Source organism: Cervus canadensis, chromosome 14 (genome assembly GCF_019320065.1).
Source record: "Cervus canadensis isolate Bull #8, Minnesota chromosome 14, ASM1932006v1, whole genome shotgun sequence".
NCBI classification, from domain to species: domain Eukaryota; kingdom Metazoa; phylum Chordata; class Mammalia; order Artiodactyla; family Cervidae; genus Cervus; species Cervus canadensis.
The window spans coordinates 62,773,235-62,779,645 of record NC_057399.1 but is presented as its reverse complement, the minus strand read 5'-3'; the positions used below and the strand labels follow the sequence as shown (position 1 = coordinate 62,779,645).

The following is a 6,411-nucleotide window of genomic DNA, read 5'->3' as shown; positions in this document are numbered from 1 at the left end:
ATATACCCTGATATACTGCTTTTCCTATATAAAACCAGTTGTTGTTCCCTGTCCAGTTCTAATGGTTGCTTCCTGACCTGTATACAGGTTTCTCAAGAGGCAGGTCAGGTGGTCTAATATTCCAATCTCTTCCACAATTTTCCAAAATTTGTTGTGATCCACATAGTCAAAGGCTTTGGCATAGTCAATAAAGCAGAAATAGATGCTTTTCTGGAACTCTCTTGCTTTTTTGATGTTCCAGCAGATGTTGACAATTTGATCTCTGGTTCCTCTGCCTTTTCTAAATCCATCTTGAGCATCTGAAAGTTCACAGTTCATGTATTGTTGAATCCTTGCTTGTAGAATTTTGAGCATTACTTTACTAGCGTGTGAGATGAATTCAATTGTGCAGTAGTTTGAACATTCTTTGGCATTTCCTTTCTTAGGGGTTGGAATGAAAAGTGACCTTTTCCAGTCCTGTGGCCACTGGTGAGTTTTCCAAATTTGCTGGCATATTGAGTACAGCACTTTCATAGCATCATCTTTCAGGATTTGAAATAACTCAACTGGAATCCATCACCTCCACTAGCTTTGTTTGTAGTGATGCTTCCTCAGGCCCACTTCATGTCGCATTCCAGGATGTCTGGCTCTAGGTGAACGTGAGTGATCATACCATCGTGATTATCTGGGTCATGAAGATCTTTTTTTGTACAGTTCTTCTGTGTATTCTTGCCATTTCTTCTTAATATCTTCTCCTTCTGTATGGTCCATACCATTTCTGTCCTTTTTTAAGCCTATCTTTGCGTGAAATGTTCCCTTGGCATCTCTATTTTTCTGGAAGAGATCTCTAGTCTTTCCCATTCTATTGGTTTCTTCTATTTCTTTGCACTGATCATTGAGGAAAGCTGTCTTATCTCTCCTTGCTATTCTTTGGATCTCTGCATTCAAATGGGTATATCTTTCTTATGCTCCTTTGGTTTTGGCTTCTCTTCTTTTCACAGCTATTTGAAATGCCTCCTCAGACAGCTATTTGGTGTTCTGTTTTGTTTTTTTTTTATTCCTTTTTCTTGGGGATGGCCTTGATCCTTGTCTCCTGTACAACGTCATGGACCTCAGTCCATAGTTCATCAGTCACTCTGTCTATCAGATCTAGTCCCTTAAATCTATTTCCCACTTACACTGTATAATCCTATGAAATTAGATTTAGGTCATACCTGAATGGTCTGTGGTTTTCCCTATTTTATTTAATTTAAATCTGAATTTGACAATAAGGAGTTCATGATCTGAGTCACACTCAGCTCCTGGTCTTATTTTTACTGACCATATAGATATTTTCCAATTTTGGCTGCAAAGAATATAATCAATCTGATTTCAGTGTTGACCACTTGGTGATGTGCATGTGTAGAGTCTTCTCTTGTTTTGTTGCAAGAGGGTCATAGAGACCAGTGCGTTCTGTTGGCAAAACTCTATGAACCTTATACCTACTTCATTCTGTATTCCAAGGCCAAATTTGCCTGTTACTCCAGTTGTTTCTTGACTTCCTACTTCTGCATTCCAGTCCCCTATAATGAAAAGGACATCTTTTTTGCATGTTTATTCTAAGAGTTCTTGTAGGTCTTCATAGAACCATTCAACTTCAGCTTCTTCAGCATTACTGCTTAGACTTGGATGATGGGCTCAATAAAGGACAGAAATGGTAGGGACCTAACAGAAGCAGAAGATATTAAGAAGAAGTGGCAAGAATACACAAAAGAACTGTACAAAAAAGATCTTCACGATGCAGATAATCATGATGGTGTGATCACTCACCTAGAGCCAGACATCCTGCAATGTGTAGTCAAAAGGGCCTTAGGAAGCATCACTAAGAACAAAGCTAGTTGAGGTGATGGAATTCCAGTTGAGCTATTTCAAATCCTGAAAGATGAGGCTGTGAAAGCACTGCACTTAATATGTCAGCATTTGGAAAACTCAGCAGCGGCCACAGGACTGGAAAAGGTTTGGTTTCATTCCAATACCAAAGAAAGGCAATCCAAAAGAATGCTCAAACTACTGCACAATTGCACTCATCTCACATGCTAGCAAAGTAATGCTCAAAATTCTCCAAGCTAGGCCTCCGCAATACGTGAACCGTGAACTTCCAGATTTACAATCTGGATTTAGAAAAGGCAGAGGATCCAGAGATCAAGTTACCAACATCTGCTGGATCATCAAAAAAGCAAGCGAGTTCCAGAAAAACATCTATTTCTGCTTTATTGACTATGCCAAAGCCTTTGACTGTGTGGATCACAATAAACTGTGGAAAATTCTGAAAGAGATGGGAATACCAGACCACCTGACCTGCCTCTTGAGAAACCTATATGCAGGTCAGGAAGTAACAGTTAGAACTGGAAATGGAACAGCAGACTGGTTCCAAGTAGGAAAAGGAGTACATCAAGGCTGTATATTGTCACCGTGTTTATTTAATTTATATGCAGAGTATTCATGAGAAATGCTAGCCTGGAGGAAGCACAAGCTGGAATCAAGATGGCTGGGAGAAATATCAATAACCTCAGATATGCAGATGACACCACGCTTATGGCAGAAAGTGAAGAACTAAAGAGCCTCTTGATGAAAGTGAAAGAGGAGAGTGGAAAAAGTTGACTGAAAGCTCAACATTCAGAAAACTAAGATCATGGCATTCAGTCCCCTCATTTCATGGCAGATAGATGGGGAAACAGTGGAAACAGTGGCTGACTTTATTATTGGGAGCTCCAAAATCACTGCAGATGGTGATTGCAGCCATGAAATTAAAAGACGCTTACTCCTTGGAAAGAAAGTTATGACCAACCTAGACAGCGTATTGAAAAACAGAGACATTACTTTGTCAGCAAAGGTTAGTCTTGTAAAGGCTATGGTTTTTCCATTAGTCATGTGTGGATGTGAGAGTTGGACTACAAAGAAAGCTGAGAACTGAAGAATTGATGCTTTTGAACTATGGTGTTGGAGAAGGCTCTTGAGAGTCTCTTGGACTGCAAGGAGATCCAACCAGTCCATCCTAAAGGAGATCAGTCCTGGGTGTTTATTGGAAGGACTGATGTTGAAGCTGAAACTCCAATACTTTGACCACCTGATGCCAAGAGCTGCCTCATTTGAAAAGACCCTGATTCTGGGAAAGATTGAGGGCAGGAGGAGAAGGGGACAACAGAGGATGAGATGGTTGGATGGCATCAGTGACTTAATGGACTTGGATTTGGGTGGACCCCGGGAGTTGGTGATGGATAGGGAGGTCTGGCGTGCTGCAGTTCATGGGGTCGCAAAGTGTCAGACACGAGTGAGTGACTGAACTGAACTGAACTAAATTGAGCTGATATTGAATGGTTTGCCTTGGAATAAAACAGAGCTCATTCTGTCATTTTTGAGGTTTCATCAAAGTACTGCCTTTCGGACTCTTTTGATGACTCTGATTCTTACCCAGGGTAGTAGATATAATGGCCATCTGAGTTAAATTCACCCATTGCAGTCCATTTTAGTTCCCTGATTCCTAAAACATTGATCTTCACCCTCCATGTCCTGTTTGACCACTTCCAATTTTCCTTTACTCCTGGACCTAATATTCCAGGTTCCTATGCAATATTGCTCTTTACAGCATCAGACTTTGCTTCTATCACCAATCATATCCACACCTGGATGTTGTTTTGGCTTTGGCTCCATCCCTTCATTCTTTCTGGAGTTATTTCTCCACTGATCTCCAGTAACATATTAGGCACCTACTGACCTGGGGAGTTCATCTTTCAGTGTCCTATCTTTTTTCCTTTCCATGCTGTTCATGGGGTTCTCAAGGCAAGAATACTGAAGTGATTTGCCATTCCCTTCTCCACTGGACCACATTTTGTCAGAACTCTCCACCATGACCCGTCTGTCTTGGTTGGCCCTACATGGCATGGTTCATAGTTTCATTGAGTTAGACAAGCCTGTGGTCCATGTGATTAGATTGGTTACTTTTCTGTGATTGTGATTTCTGTCTGTGTGACCTCTGATGCCCTCTGCCTGTTCCTACCATTTTACTGTGATTTCTCTGACCTTGAACGGGGGGTTATATCGTCTCGGCTGCTCTCCGCTTGAGCTTGTCCCAGCCTAAGAGGGAGTTTGTTGCTGCTGCTAAGTCGCTTCAGTCATGTCCGACTCTGTGCAACCCCATAGACGGCAGCCCACCAGGCTCCCCCATCCCTGGGATTCTCCAGGCAAGAACCCTGGAGTGGGTTGCCATTTCCTTCTCCAATGCATGAAAGTGAAAAGTGAAAGTGAGGTCGCTCAGTCGTGTCCGACTCTTCTCGACCCCATGGACAGCAGCCTACCAGGCTCCTCTGTCCATGGGCTCTTCCAGGCAAGAGGACTGGAGTGGGGTGCCATTGCCTTCTCCTAAGAGGGAGTTTAGGGATATGCAATTAAGAAGGACAGGCTGCTGTGTGTAAAATAGATGACCTACAGGGATATATTGTATAGTGAAAGAAATTATAGCCACTGTTTTGTAATTTTTTTAAATTAAAAATGGTGAAAATAAAATTAATCTATCAAAGATAACAAAAAGAACCTATCTGCATGTGGCATAGTTCCAAGACAGTGAGTGTCACACAATATACGCCTTAATGTTTATTAGAGACAGGAAATAACACTTTTCAAAGGCTTTCCTCAAGGTATTTTTTACCTCTGGTTCCTCAGGCTGTAGATCATGGGATTCAACAGAGGAATGACTATTGTGTAGAAGACAGAGGCCATTTTGTCTGTGTCAAGGGAATGGTTTGATTTGGGCTGCAGATACATGACGATCAGAGTCCCGTAGAATATAGTGAGAGCAGTCAGATGAGAACCACAGGATGAGAATGCTTTGCGCCTCCCTTCTGCAGATTGGATTCTCAGGATGGCAGCCACAATGTACAGGTAAGAAATAAGGACCGTGGTCAAAGAGCTGATCATGTTGAATCCAGAAAAGATAAAAGTCAAGATCTCTTTGAGGCTGGTGTCTGAGCAGGCAAGAGCCAGCAAAGAAACATCATCACAATAGAAGTGATTGATAACACTGGGGCCACAGTAGATCTATAGAAAAATAACAACTGTGTGGAGAAAAGCAACAGAAAAGCTGTATAAGTAAGGGCCAGCGACCAATTGCATGCACACCTCTTGGGACATGATCACCAAGTAGAGAAGAGGATTGCAGATGGCCACATAGCGGTCATAAGCCATTACTGTAAAAAGGAACATCTCCAAAATCAAGAAGTTCAGGAAAAGGCCCAGCTGTGCGCACATGCACAGAGAGATATGGACCTGTGCTTGGTCTGGAGGGTCTCCAGGAACTTTGGGGCTATTGATGAGGGGTGACAAAAGTCTACAAAGGCCAGATTACTGAGAAAAAAGTACATGGGTGTGTGAAGGTGAGGATCCAACTGGATTAAGGAAATCATGCCAATGTTTCCCACCAGAGTTAGAGAATATACCACTAAAACGAGAAGAAAGAGAAGGATTTCAATCTCTCTGGACTGAAAAACCCAAAAGAATGAATTCCATCACCCTGGTAATATTCTCTTCAATCATTTGTTCTAGTCTCTGAATGGCTGAAAAGAAACAAGTTAAAGACAGATAAATTATCAGGAGTAAGGAATTGTCATCAGATGCCAAAACATGTGTGTTTTAACTTGAGAAATTATTGCTCATTGAAGCAGAATATCCAAACAAATAAATATATCCCTTCTCAAACTCTCCTGTTTGACTATTTATAATTTTCTGAAGCCAAAAATTGAGGTTTAATAAAAATAATGTTTATAAAGATATGTAATATTTTAGGTTTAGATTATTTTAGTTATACTTAATAATAGAGAGAATAAAGTATTTTTAAATATCCTGCTCCCATATTTACTTCTCAGTGGAGTAAAACTTAAATACGTAACATTTTATCTGTTTTAATAGACATTTAACAAATGTACATTATGCTAAATATAATAAAAGCTAAACAGGATATTCAATGGATAGAAAAGTGGAGACAATTCAATATTTCTATCTGTGAATTAGGCAGATTTTGGATTCATATGTAATTTATTCACTTTCAAACAGTACTCTCTAAAAGTGAAAAAGTACACTTGTAGTTAGAGTTAGAATACAAATATGTTAAAAAGTACAGTTCTTTATGATCATTTACTCAATGGACATGAGTTTGAGCAATCTCCAGGGTGTAGTGAAGGACAGGGAAGGCTGGCATGCTGCAGCCCATGGGGTCACAAAGAGCCAGACACGACTGAGTGAGTGAACAGCAACAAATAGTTTTACATTAATTATTTTCAACACTTATAATCAGGAATGCTTTCTAAATTATCTGGTAAATTGTTAGTGTAAAAACAGCCTGCACTTCTGCTTTTAAAAGGTTTGACAAGAGAAATAGCAATTATACAGAAGTGGTACTCC

At 40.4% G+C, this 6,411-nt stretch overlaps 1 pseudogene; it reads right to left on the bottom strand.

The window, feature by feature from the left end:
• Positions 1-4,659: 4,659 nt before the first annotated feature.
• Positions 4,660-5,547, bottom strand: LOC122452972 (annotated as a pseudogene).
• Between the last annotated feature and the right edge of the window lie 864 nt (positions 5,548-6,411).